This window comes from Bombina bombina, chromosome 5, assembly GCF_027579735.1.
Source record: "Bombina bombina isolate aBomBom1 chromosome 5, aBomBom1.pri, whole genome shotgun sequence".
In the NCBI taxonomy this organism is placed as follows: Eukaryota; Metazoa; Chordata; class Amphibia; order Anura; family Bombinatoridae; genus Bombina; species Bombina bombina.
Genome location: NC_069503.1, coordinates 968610229 through 968624782, shown reverse-complemented (window position 1 = coordinate 968624782; position 14554 = coordinate 968610229). Strand labels below are relative to the sequence as shown.

At 39.4% G+C, this 14554-nt stretch overlaps 1 protein-coding gene across 1 annotated transcript in view; it reads right to left on the bottom strand.

Annotated features, from left to right (window-relative positions):
* Positions 1-14554, bottom strand: part of CPNE3 (copine 3) — a 258436-nt gene that overhangs the window by 147803 nt on the left and 96079 nt on the right. The gene's annotated exons all lie outside the window — the stretch shown is intronic.

The following is a 14554-nucleotide window of genomic DNA, read 5'->3' as shown; positions in this document are numbered from 1 at the left end:
TTTGCATCACACGGAGAATAAACAAATAGTGAAGTGTCTCTATAGCTGCAGAAATAAACAATGTAAGTACAATGATGATATTACTGACTTTTTTATTGGTTTAGACTGGCGTCTACATTGACTTTCATATTGCTTTATACCTTGCCCACCACCTAAAAGTGGCGAGGCAAAAATAACAAGGTGGTAGCGAAAAATGTAGTGAGCGGATAGATTTTTTAGTACATACTAGTCTGGGACTAAATGATACAGATAAAAGCCTATTCCCTCATACTAGTCTGTGACTAAATGAGAAATACCGACAAAAGCCTATTCCTTCATACTAGTCTGTGACTAAATGATAAATACAGATAAAAGCCTATTCCCTCATACTTTTCTGTGACTAAATGATAAATACAGATAAAAGCCTATTCCCTCATACTAGTCTGTGACTAAATGAGAAATACCGACAAAGGCCTATTCTCTCATACTAGTCTGTGACTAAATGATAAAAACAGACAAAGGCCTATTCCCTCTGTGACTAAAGGATAAATACAGACAAAGGCCTATTCCCTCATACTAGTCTGTGACTAAATTATAAATACCGACAAAAGCCTATTCCCTCCTACTAGTGTGGGACTAAATGATAAATACAGACTAAGACCTATTCCCTCATACTAGTCTGTGATTAAATGATAAATACAGACAAAAGCCTATTCCCTCCTACTAGTCTGTGACTAAATGATAAATACAGACTAAGGCCTATTCCCTCATACTAGTCTGCGACTAAATGATAAATACAGACAAAAGCCTATTCCCTCATACTACTCTGTGACTAAATGATAAAAACAGATAAACGCCTACTCCCTCCTACTAGTCTGTGACTAAATGATAAATACAGACAAAAGCCTATTCCTTCATACTAGTCTGGGACTAAATGATAAATACAGACTAAGGCCTATTCTCCCATACTAGTCTGGGACTAAATGATAAAGATAAAAGCCTATTCCCTCCTACTAGTCTGTGACTAAATGATAAATACAGACAAAGGCCTATTCCCTCATACTATTCTGTGACTAAATGATAAATAGAGATAAAAGCCTATTCCCTCTTACTAGTCTGTGACTAAATGATAAATACAGACAAAAGCCTATTCCCTCCTACTAGTCTGTGACTAAATGATAAATACAGACAAAGGCCTATTCTCTCATACTAGTCTGTGACTAAATGATAAATACAGACAAAGGCCTATTCCCTCTGTGACTAAATGATAAATACCGACAAAGGCCTATTCCCTCATACTAGTCTGTGACTAAATGATAATTACAGACAAAAGCCTATTCCTTGATACTAGTCTGTGACTAAATGATAAATACAGATAAAAGCCTATTCCCTCCTACTAGTCTGTGACTAAATGATAAATACAGATAACAGCCTATTCCCTCATACTAGTCTGTGACTAAATGATAAATACAGACAAAGGCCTATTCCCTTATACTAGTCCGTGACTAAATGATAAATACAGACAAAGGCCTAGTCCCTCCTACTAGTCTGTGACTAAATGATAAATACAGATAAAAGCCTATTCCCTCCTACTAGTCTGTGACTAAATGATAAATACAGATAACAGCCTATTCCCTCATACTAGTCTGTGACTAAATGATAAATACAGATAACAGCCTATTCCCTCATACTAGTCTGGCACTAAGGGCACCATCATGTATTAAGCCATCAATTAATCCGACATTGTAGACGCAGATAAACTCGCTGTTACTCCCCATGGGCGACATGGTATCCGCTGTCAATATGTACTAGAAAACACCCAGAAATAGACACGTCTAGCCCGCCGCGAGCAGTGGCGGATTATTGATAAATTTGATGCCTCGCTTGCCACGACTAAACGAATGTACTTAAATGTCAGTAGAATTGTATGGCAAATTATTAACACGTGACATGCAAGGTGTCAGAAACGTCATAGTAGTTGCGGGAAAAGAATTTGACTACTATAAAAGGGCAACATTTCTAAAGAATTTTATTATTGTTAAAAAATTTTGGATCAGTCCATTCTGCGCGTTATAATCATCATAGCCTCTATGACTTTTGTTAAGTGACGTGAAAATGCTGATTGAATTATTCCAATAATGACGCTAGAAACCAACTGAAAGGAGCCTCTTGCCATAAAATGCAATGCAGTTAATAGTTTCAATAGTCCCGGAATAGCCCGTGAATGCGCCGTCATTGGCTCCAAATAATCTTCTTCTATCTCTCGATACAAGTGTAATATAGATTAACGATCAAGCCTGAATCTTTGTACAGTCTCTCTGTCTAAAAGGCCGTGCAAACCAACCCATGGAAGGGTTGAACTCTCCTTCTTCTAACTAATCGATTAGCGACATTTTCTTCAGTATTCTGTCTTCTAGACCGGATTTGCATCACACGGAGAATAAACAAATAGTGAAGTGTCTCTATAGCTGCAGAAATAAACAATGTAAGTACAATGATGATATTACTGACTTTTTTATTGGTTTAGACTGGCGTCTACATTGACTTTCATATTGCTTTATACCTTGCCCACCACCTAAAAGTGGCGAGGCAAAAATAACAAGGTGGTAGGGAAAAATGTAGTGAGCGGATAAATAGATTTTTTAGTACATACTAGTCTGGGACTAAATGATACAGACAAAAGCCTATTCCCTCATACTATTCTGTGACTAAATGATAAATACAGATAAAAGCCTATTCCCTCATACTATTCTGTGACTAAATGATAAATACAGACAAAAGCCTATTCCCTCCTACTAGTCTGTGACTAAATGATAAAAACAGACAAAGGCCTATTCCCTCTGTGACTAAATGATAAATACAGACAAAGGCCTATTCCCTCATACTAGTCTGTGACTAAATGATAAATACAGACAAAGGTCTATTCCCTCATACTAGTCTGTGACTAAATGATAAATACAGACAAAGGTCTATTCCCTCATACTAGTCTGTAACTAAATGATAAATACAGACAAAGGCCTATTCCCTCATACTAGTCTGTGACTAAATTATAAATACCGACAAAAGCCTATTCCCTCCTACTAGTGTGGGACTAAATGATAAATACAGACTAAGACCTATTCCCTCATACTAGTCTGTGATTAAATGATAAATACAGACAAAAGCCTATTCCCTCCTACTAGTCTGTGACTAAATGATAAATACAGACTAAGGCCTATTCCCTCATACTAGTCTGCGACTAAATGATAAATACAGACAAAAGCCTATTCCCTCATACTACTCTGTGACTAAATGATAAAAACAGATAAACGCCTACTCCCTCCTACTAGTCTGTGACTAAATGATAAATACAGACAAAAGCCTATTCCTTCATACTAGTCTGGGACTAAATGATAAATACAGACTAAGGCCTATTCTCCCATACTAGTCTGGGACTAAATGATAAAGATAAAAGCCTATTCCCTCCTACTAGTCTGTGACTAAATGATAAATACAGACAAAGGCCTATTCCCTCATACTATTCTGTGACTAAATGATAAATAGAGATAAAAGCCTATTCCCTCTTACTAGTCTGTGACTAAATGATAAATACAGACAAAAGCCTATTCCCTCTGTGACTAAATGATAAATACCGACAAAGGCCTATTCCCTCATACTAGTCTGTGACTAAATGATAAATACAGACAAAGGTCTATTCCCTCATACTAGTCTGTAACTAAATGAGAAATACCGACAAAGGCCTATTCTCTCATACTAGTCTGTGACTAAATGATAAAAACAGACAAAGGCCTATTCCCTCTGTGACTAAATGATAAATACCGACAAAGGCCTATTCCCTCATACTAGTCTGTGACTAAATGATAAATACAGACAAAGGTCTATTCCCTCATACTAGTCTGTAACTAAATGATAAATACAGACAAAAGCCTATTCCCTCATACTACTCTGTGACTAAATGATAAAAACAGATAAACGCCTACTCCCTCCTACTAGTCTGTGACTAAATGATAAATACAGACAAAAACCTATTCCTTCATACTAGTCTGGGACTAAATGATAAATACAGACTAAGGCCTATTCTCCCATACTAGTCTGGGACTAAATGATAAAGATAAAAGCCTATTCCCTCCTACTAGTCTGTGACTAAATGATAAATACAGACAAAGGCCTATTCCCTCTGTGACTAAATGATAAATACCGACAAAGGCCTATTCCCTCATACTAGTCTGTGACTAAATGATAATTACAGACAAAAGCCTATTCCTTGATACTAGTCTGTGACTAAATGATAAATACAGATAAAAGCCTATTCCCTCATACTAGTCTGTGACTAAATGAGAAATACAGACAAAAGCCTATTCCCTCATACTAGTCTGGGACTAAATGATAAAGATAAAAGCCTATTCCCTCCTACTAGTCTGTGACTAAATGATAAATACAGACAAAGGCCTATTCCGTCATACTAGTCTGGGACTAAATGATACAGATAAAAGCCTATTCCCTACTACTAGTCTGTGACTAAATGAGAAATACAGACAAAGTCATATTCCCTCATACTAGTCTGTGACTAAATGATAAATACAGATAACAGCCTATTCCCTCCTACTAGTCTGTGACTAAATGATAAATACAGACAAAGGCCTATTCCCTCCTACTAGTCTGTGACTAAATGATAAATACAGACAAAGGCCTATTCCCTCCTACTAGTCTGTGACTAAATGATAAATACAGACAAAGGCCTATTCCCTCTGTGACTAAATGATAAATACAGACAACGGTCTATTCCCTCATACTAGTCTGTGACTAAATGATAAATACAGACAAAAGCCTATTCCTTGATACTAGTCTGTGACTAAATGATAAATACCGACAAAGGCCTATTCTCTCATACTAGTCTGTGACTAAATGATAAATACAGACAAAGGCCTATTCCCTCATACTAGTCTGTGACTAAATGATAAATACAGACAAAAGCCTATTCCCTCCTACTAGTCTGGGACTAAATGATAAATACATACAAAGGCCTATTCCCTCCTACTAGTCTGGGACTAAATGATAAATACAGACAAAAGCCTATTCCCTCATACTAGTCTGGGACTAAATGATAAAGATAAAAGCCTATTCCCTACTACTAGTCTGTGACTAAATGATAAATACAGACAAAGGCCTATTCCCTCCTACTAGTCTGTGACTAAATGATAAAATACAGACAAAGGCCTATTCCCTCCTACTAGTCTGTGACTAAATGATAAATACAGACAAAGGCCTATTCCCTCCTACTAGTCGGTGACTAAATGATAAATACAGACAAAGGTCTATTCCCTCATACTAGTGTGTGACTAAATGATAAATACAGACAAAAGCCTATTCCTTGATACTAGTCTGTGATAAATGATAAATACCGACAAAGGCCTATTCTTTCATACTAGTCTGTGACTAAATGATAAATACAGACAAAGGCCTATTCCCTCTGTGACTAAATGATAAATACCGACAAAGGCCTATTCCCTCATACTAGTCTGTGACTAAATGATAAATACAGACAAAAGCCTATTCCCTCCTACTAGTCTGGGACTAAATGATAAATACAGACAAAGGCCTATTCCATCCTACTAGTCTGGGACTAAATGATAAATACAGACAAAGGCCTATTCCCTCCTACTAGTCTGGGACTAAATGATAAATACAGACAAAGGCCTATTCCCTCCTACTAGTCTGGGACTAAATGATAAATACAGACAAAAGCCCATTCCCTCCTACTAGTCTGTGACTAAATAATACAGAAAAAACAGAATTTATGCTTACCTGATAAATTACTTTCTCCAACGGTGTGTCCGGTCCACGGCGTCATCCTTACTTGTGGGATATTCTCTTCCCCAACAGGAAATGGCAAAGAGCCCAGCAAAGCTGGTCATATGATCCCTCCTAGGCTCCGCCTACCCCAGTCATTCGACCGACGTACAGGAGGAAATATGCATAGGAGAAACCATATGATACCGTGGTGACTGTAGTTAGAGAAAATAATTCATCAGACCTGATTAAAAAAAACAGGGCGGGCCGTGGACCGGACACACCGTTGGAGAAAGTAATTTATCAGGTAAGCATAAATTCTGTTTTCTCCAACATAGGTGTGTCCGGTCCACGGCGTCATCCTTACTTGTGGGAACCAATACCAAAGCTTTAGGACACGGATGAAGGGAGGGAGCAAATCAGGTCACCTAAATGGAAGGCACCACGGCTTGCAAAACCTTTCTCCCAAAAATAGCCTCTGAAGAAGCAAAAGTATCAAATTTGTAAAATTTGGCAAAAGTGTGCAGTGAAGACCAAGTCGCTGCCTTACATATCTGGTCAACAGAAGCCTCGTTCTTGAAGGCCCATGTGGAAGCCACAGCCCTAGTGGAATGAGCTGTGATTCTTTCAGGAGGCTGCCGTCCGGCAGTCTCATAAGCCAATCGGATAATGCTTTTAAGCCAAAAAGAAAGAGAGGTAGAAGTTGCCTTTTGACCTCTCCTTTTACCAGAATAAACAACAAACAAAGAAGATGTTTGTCTAAAATCTTTAGTGGCCTCTAAATAGAATTTTAGAGCACGGACCACGTCCAAATTGTGTAACAAACGTTCCTTCTTTGAAACTGGATTCGGACACAAAGAAGGTACAACTATCTCCTGGTTAATATTCTTGTTGGAAACAACTTTCGGAAGAAAACCAGTCTTTGTACGCAAAACCACCTTATCTGCATGGAACACCAGATAGGGCGGAGAACACTGCAGAGAAGATAACTCTGAAACTCTTCTAGCAGAAGAAATTGCAACCAAAAACAAAACTTTCAAAGATAATAACTTAATATCTACGGAATGTAAGGGTTCAAACGGAACCCCTTGAAGAACTGAAAGAACTAGATTAAGACTCCAGGGAGGAGTCAAAGGTCTTTAAACAGGCTTGATTCTAACCAGAGCCTGAACAAACGCTTGAACGTCTGGCACAGCTGCCAGCCTTTTGTGAAGTAAAACAGATAACGCAGAGATCTGTCCCTTCAGAGAACTTGCAGATAATCCTTTCTCCAAACCTTCTTGTAGAAAGGATAGAATCTTAGGAATTTTTATCTTGTTCCAGGGGAATCCTTTAGATTCACACCAACAGATATATTTTTTCCATATCTTATGGTAAATTTTTCTAGTTACAGGCTTTCTAGCCTGAATCAGAGTATCTATTACAGAATCTGAAAACCCACGCTTTGATAAAATCAAGCGTTCAATCTCCAAGCAGTCAGTTGGAGGGAAACCAGATTCGGATGTTCGAATGGACCTTGAACAAGAAGGTCCTGTCTCAAAGGTAGCTTCCATGGTGGAGCCGATGACATATTCACCAGGTCTGCATACCAAGTCCTGCGTGGCCACGCAGGAGCTATCAAGATCACCGAAGCCCTCTCCTGATTGATCCTGGCTACCAGCCTGGGAATGAGAGGAAACGGTGGGAATACATAAGCTAGGTTGAAGGTCCAAGGTGCTACTAGTGCATCTACTAGAGTCGCCTTGGGATCCCTGGATCTGGACCCGTAACAAGGAACCTTGAAGTTCTGACGAGAGGCCATCAGATCCATGTCTGGAATGCCCCATAATCGAGTTATTTGGGCAAAGATTTCCGGATGGAGTTCCCACTCCCCCGGATGGAATGTCTGACGACTCAGAAAATCCGCTTCCCAATTTTCCACTCCTGGGATGTGGATTGTAGACAAGTGGCAGGAGTGATCCTCCGCCCATTGAATTATCTTGGTCACTTCCTCCATCGCCAGGGAACTCCTTGTTCCCCCCTGATGGTTGATATATGCAACTGTCGTCATGTTGTCTGATTGAAACCTTATGAATTTGGCCTTTGCTAGATGAGGCCAAGCTTTGAGAGCATTGAATATCGCTCTCAGTTCCAGAATGTTTATCGGGAGAAGAGATTCTTCCCGAGACCATAGACCCTGAGCTTTCAGGGGTTCCCAGACCGCGCCCCAGCCCACCAGACTGGCGTCGGTCGTGACAATGACCCACTCTGGTCTGCGGAAGCTCATTCCCTGTGACAGGTTGTCCAGGATCAGCCACCAACGGAGTGAATCTCTGGTCCTTTGATCTACTTGAATCGTCGGAGACAAGTCTGTGTAATCCCCATTCCACTGTCTGAGCATGCACAGTTGTAATGGTCTTAGATGAATTCTTGCAAAAGGAACTATGTCCATTGCTGCAACCATCAATCCTATTACTTCCATGCACTGCGCTATGGAAGGACGAAGAACAGAATGAAGTACTTGACAAGAACTTAGAAGTTTTGATTTTCTGACCTCTGTCAGAAAAATCTTCATTTCTAAGGAGTCTATTATTGTTCCCAAGAAGGGAACTCTTGTTGACGGGGAAAGAGAACTTTTTTCTATGTTCACTTTCCATCCGTGAGATCTGAGAAAGGCTAGGACGATGTCCGTATGAGCCTTTGCTTTTGACAGAGACGACGCTTGAATCAGGATGTCGTCCAAGTACGGTACTACTGCAATGCCCCTTGGTCTTAGAACCGCTAGAAGGGACCCTAGTACCTTTGTGAAAATTCTCGGAGCAGTGGCTAATCCGAATGGAAGTGCCACAAACTGGTAATGCTTGTCCAGAAAGCGAACCTTAGGAACTGATGATGTTCCTTGTGGATAGGAATATGTAGGTACGCATCCTTTAAATCCACCGTGGTCATAAATTGACCTTCCTGGATTGTAGGAAGGATCGTTCGAATGGTTTCCATTTTGAACGATGGAACCCTGAGAAATTTGTTTAGGATCTTGAGATCTAAAATTGGTCTGAATGTTCCCTCTTTTTTGGGAACTATGAACAGGTTGGAGTAAAACCCCATCCCTTGTTCTCCTATTGGAACTGGATGAATTACTCCCATCTTTAACAGGTCTTCTACACAATGTAAGAATGCCTGTCTTTTTATTTGGTTTGAAGATAATTGAGACCTGTGGAACCTTCCCCTTGGGGGTAGTTCCTTGAATTCCAGGAGATAACCTTGAGAAACTATTTCTAGTGCCCAAGGATCCTGAACATCTCTTGCCCAGGCCTGAGCAAAGAGAGAAAGTCTGCCCCCCACCAGATCCGGACCCGGATCGGGAGCCATCCATTCATGCTGTTTTGGTAGCAGTGGCAGGCTTCTTGGCCTGCTTACCCTTGTTCCAGCCTTGCATCGGTCTCCAGGCTGGTTTGGGTTGAGAAGTATTACCCTCTTGCTTAGAGGATGTAGAAGTAGAGGCTGGTCCGTTTCTGCGAAAGGGACGAAAATTAGGCTTATTTCTAGCCTTAAAAGACCTATCCTGAGGAAGGGCGTGGCCCTTTCCCCCGGTGATGTCTGAAATAATCTCTTTCAAATCAGGACCAAACAGTGTTTTGCCCTTGAAAGGGATGTTAAGCAATTTTGTCTTGGAAGACACATCCGCTGACCAAGACTTTAGCCAAAGCGCTCTGCGCGCCACGATAGCAAACCCTGAATTTTTCGCCGCTAATCTAGCTAATTGCAAAGCGGCATCTAGAATAAAAGAGTTAGCCAATTTAAGTGCTTGAACTCTGTCCATAACCTCCTCATACGAAGATTCTTTATTGAGCGACTTTTCTAGTTCTTCGAACCAGAAACACGCTGCCGTAGTGACAGGAACAATGCATGAAATCGGTTGTAGAAGGTAACCTTGCTGAACAAACATCTTTTTAAGCAAACCCTCTAATTTTTTATCCATAGGATCTTTGAAAGCACAACTATCTTCTATGGGAATAGTAGTGCGTTTGTTTAGAGTAGAGACCGCCCCCTCGACCTTAGGGACTGTCTGCCATAAGTCCTTTCTGGGGTCGACTATAGGAAATAATTTCTTAAATATAGGGGGAGGAACAAAAGGTATGCCGGGCCTTTCCCATTCCTTATTTACTATGTCCGCCACCCGATTGGGTATAGGAAAAACATCGGGGGGCACCGGAACCTCTAGGAACTTGTCCATCTTACATAATTTCTCTGGAATGACCAAATTGTCACAATCATCCAGAGTAGATAATACCTCCTTAAGCAGTGCGCGGAGATGTTCTAATTTAAATTTAAATGTTACAACATCAGGTTCAGCTTGTTGAGAAATTTTTCCTGAATCTGAAATTTCTCCCTCAGACAAAACCTCCCTCCTGGCCCCTTCAGATTGGTGTGAGGGTATGTCAGAAACGTTATCATCAGCGTCCTCTTGCTCTTCAGTGTTTAAAACAGAGCAATCGCGCTTTTAGCCATCTCCGTGGAGATGTTGCCTGTGCAACGGCAAAGAGAATGACTGGGGTAGGCGGAGCCTAGGAGGGATCATATGACCAGCTTTGCTGGGCTCTTTGCCATTTCCTGTTGGGGAAGAGAATATCCCACAAGTAAGGATGACGCCGTGGACCGGACACACCTATGTTGGAGAAAAGCCTATTCCCTCCTACTAGTCTGTGACTAAATGATAAATAAATACAGATAAAAGCCTATTCCCTCCTACTAGTCTGTGACTAAATGATACAGATAAAAGCCTATTCCCTCATACTAGTCTGTGACTAAATGATAAATACAGACAAAAGCCTATTCCTTGATACTAGTCTGTGACTAAATGATACAGATAAAAGCCTATTCCCTCATACTAGTCTGTGACTAAATGATAAAATACAGACAAAGGCCTATTCCCTCATACTAGTCTGTGACTAATGATAAATACAGACTAAGGCCTATTCCCTCATACTAGTCTGTGACTAAATGATAAATACAGATAAAAGCCTATTACTAGTCTGTTACTAAATGATAAATACAGACAAAGGCCTATTCCCTCATACTAGTCTGTGACTAAATGATAAATACAGACTAAGGCCTATTCCCTCATACTAGTCTGTGACTAAATGATAAATACAGACTAAGGCCTATTCCCTCATACTAGTCTGGGACTAAATGATACAGATAAAAGCCCATTCCCTACTACTAGTCTGTGACTAAATGAGAAATACAGACAAAGGCCTATTCCCTCATACTAGTCTGTGACTAAATGAGAAATACAGACAAAGGCCTATTCCCTCATACTAGTCTGTGACTAAATGATAAATACAGATAAAAGCCTATTCCCTATTACTAGTCTGTTACTAAATGATAAATACAGACAAAGGCCTATTCCCTCCTACTAGTCTGTGACTAAATGATAAAATACAGATAAAAGCCTATTCCCTCCTACTAGTCTGTGACTAAATGAGAAATACAGACAAAGGCCTATTCCCTCCTACTAGTCTGTGACTAAATGATAAATACAGACAAAGGTCTATTCCCTCATACTAGTCTGTGACTAAATGATAAATACAGACAAAAGCCTATTCCTTGATACTAGTCTGTGACTAAATTATAAATACCGAAAAAGGCCTATTCCCTCTGTGACTAAATGATAAATACCGACAAAGGCCTATTCTCTCATACTAGTCTGTGACTAAATGATAAGTACCGACAAAGGCCTATTCTCTCATACTAGTCTGTGACTAAATGATAAATACAGACAAAGGCCTATTCCCTCTGTGACTAAATGATAAATACCGACAAAGGCCTATTCCCTCATACTAGTCTGGGACTAAATGATAAATACAGACAAAGGCCTTTTCCCTCCTACTAGTCTGGGACTAAATGATAAATACAGACAAAGGCCTATTCCCTCCTACTAGTCTGGGACTAAATGATAAATACAGACAAAAGCCTATTCCCTCATACTAGTCTGTGACTAAATGATAAATACAGATAAAAGCCTATTCCCTCACACTAGGCTGTGACTAAATGATAAATACAGACAAAAGCCTATTCCTTGATACTAGTCTGTGACTAAATGATAAATACAGACAAAGGCCTATTCCCTTATACTAGTCTGTGACTCAATGATAAATACCGACAAAGGCCTATTCTCTCATACTAGTCTGTGACTAAATGATAATTACAGACAAAAGCCTATTCCTTGATACTAGTCTGTGACTAAATGATAAATACAGATAGAAGCCTATTCCTTCTTACTAGTCTGTGACTAAATGATAAATACAGACAAAGGCCTATTCCCTCCTACTAGTCTGTGACTAAATGATAAAATACAGACAAAGGCCTATTCCTTGATACTAGTCTGTGACTAAATGATAAATACAGACAAAGGCCTATTCCCTCTGTGACTAAATGATAAATACCGACAAAGGTCTATTCTCTCAAACTAGTCTGGGACTAAATGATAAATACAGACAAAGGCTTATTCCCTCCTACTAGTCTGGGACTAAATGATAAATACAGACAAAAGCCTATTCCCTCCTACTAGTCTGTGACTAAATGATAAATACAGACAAAAGCCTATTCCTTGATACTAGTCTGTGACTAAATGATAAATACTGACAAAGGCCTATTCTCTCATACTAGTCTGTGACTAAATGATAAATACAGACAAAGGCCTATTCCCTCTGTGACTAAATGATAAATACCGACAAAGGCCTATTCCCTCATACTAGTCTGTGACTAAATGATAAATACAGACAAAAGCCTATTCCCTCTGTGACTAAATGATAAATACCGACAAAGGCCTATTCCCTCATACTAGTCTGTGACTAAATGATAAATACAGACAAAAGCCTATTCCCTCATACTAGTCTGGGACTAGTGGTCTACTGGGAATCTCCTGCCATGTGCAGATGCTAAGGATAGTAAGCAGGGTATACTTAACAAAGAATTCTGATACATTAAATTTATGTGACATCATTAGTAGTGGTTTTGTACCAAATATGCATTGCCTTATATCAGTGAAAGTCCAGTTTGTTCAAAACATGCAGAAAGAAGGCATGATAACACAAAATGGCTCATACATAATAAATATAAGGCAGGGAAGTAATTAAGGCTCTGTAATTATTTAACCCCTTAAGGACCAAGGCCATTTTTCAATTTCTTTCCCTGAAGGACCAGGGCTATTTTTAAATATCTGCGGTGTTTGTGTTTAGCTGTAATTTTCCTCTTACTCATTTACTGTACCCATACATATTATATACCGTTTGTCTCGCCATTAAATGGACTTTCTAAAGATACCATTATTTTCATCATATCTTATAATTTACTTTAAAAAAATGATAAAATATTAGGAAAAAATGGAAAAAAACACACTTTTTCTAACTTTGACCCCCACAATCTGTTACACATCTACAATCACCAAAAACACCCATGCTAAATAGTTTCTAAATTTTGTCCTGAGTTTAGAAATACCCAATGTTTACATGTTCTTTGTTTTTTTTTGCAAGTCATAGGGCCATAAATACAAGTAGCACTTTGCTAGTTCCAAACCACTTTTTTTCAAAATTAGCGCTAGTTACATTGGAACACTGATATCTTTCAGGAATCCCTGATTAACCCTAGACATGTATATATTTTGTTTTAGAAGACATCCCAAAGTATTGATCTAGGCCCATTTTGGTATATTTCATGCCACCATTTCACCACCAAATGCAATCAAATAAAAAAAATTGTTAACTTTTTCCCAAATATTTTCACAAACTTTAGGTTTCTTACTGAAATTATTTACAAACAACTTGTGCAATTATGGCATAAATGGTTGTAAATGCTTCTCTGGGATCCCCTTTGTTCAGAAATAGCAGACATATATGACTTTGGCGTTGCTTTTTGGTAATTAGAAGGCCGCTAAATGTCACTGCGCATCACATGTGTATTATGCCCAGCAGTGATGGGGTTAATTAGGGAGCATGTAGGGAGCGTCTACGGTTAATTTTAGCTTTAGTGTAGTGTAGTAGACAACCCCAAGTATTGATCTAGGCCCATCTTGGTATATTTCATGCTACCATTTCACCGCTAAATGCGATCAAATAAAAAAAAAAAAAAACTTAAAATTTTTAACAATTTTAGGTTTCTCACTGAAATTATTTACAAACAACTTTTGCAAGTATGGCATAAATGGTTGTAAATGCTTCTCTGGGATCCCCTTTGTTCAGAAATAGCAGACATATATGACTTTGGCGTTGCTTTCTGGTAATTAGAAGGCCGCTAAATGCTGCTGCGCATCACACGTGTATTATGGCTTGCAGTGAAGGGGTTAATTAGGTAGTTTGTAGGGAGCTTGCAGGGTTAATTTTAGCTTTAGTGTAGAGATCAGCCTCCCACCTGACACATAAGACCCCCTGATCCCTCCCAAGCAGCTCCCTTCCCTCCCCCACCCCACAATTGTCCCCGCCATCTTAAGTACTGGCAGAAAGTCTGCCAGTACTAAAATAAAAGGTATATTTAAAATTTAAAAAAAAATTGTATAGCATATTTACATATGCAGCTGTGTAGGATCCCCCCTTAGCCCCCAACCTCCCTGATCCCCACCCCAAACAGCTCTCTAACCCTCCACCTCTACCTTACTGGGAGCCATCTTGGGTACTGGCAGCTGTGCCCCGTTTGCAAATACAAATGTTTTTTTTAATTTTTTTTAATTTTTTCTGTAGTGTAGCTTTCCGCACCCCACAGACCAATCCCCCACCCACTCCCAGATCCCTTAGATTTACTTTTGTTGGGG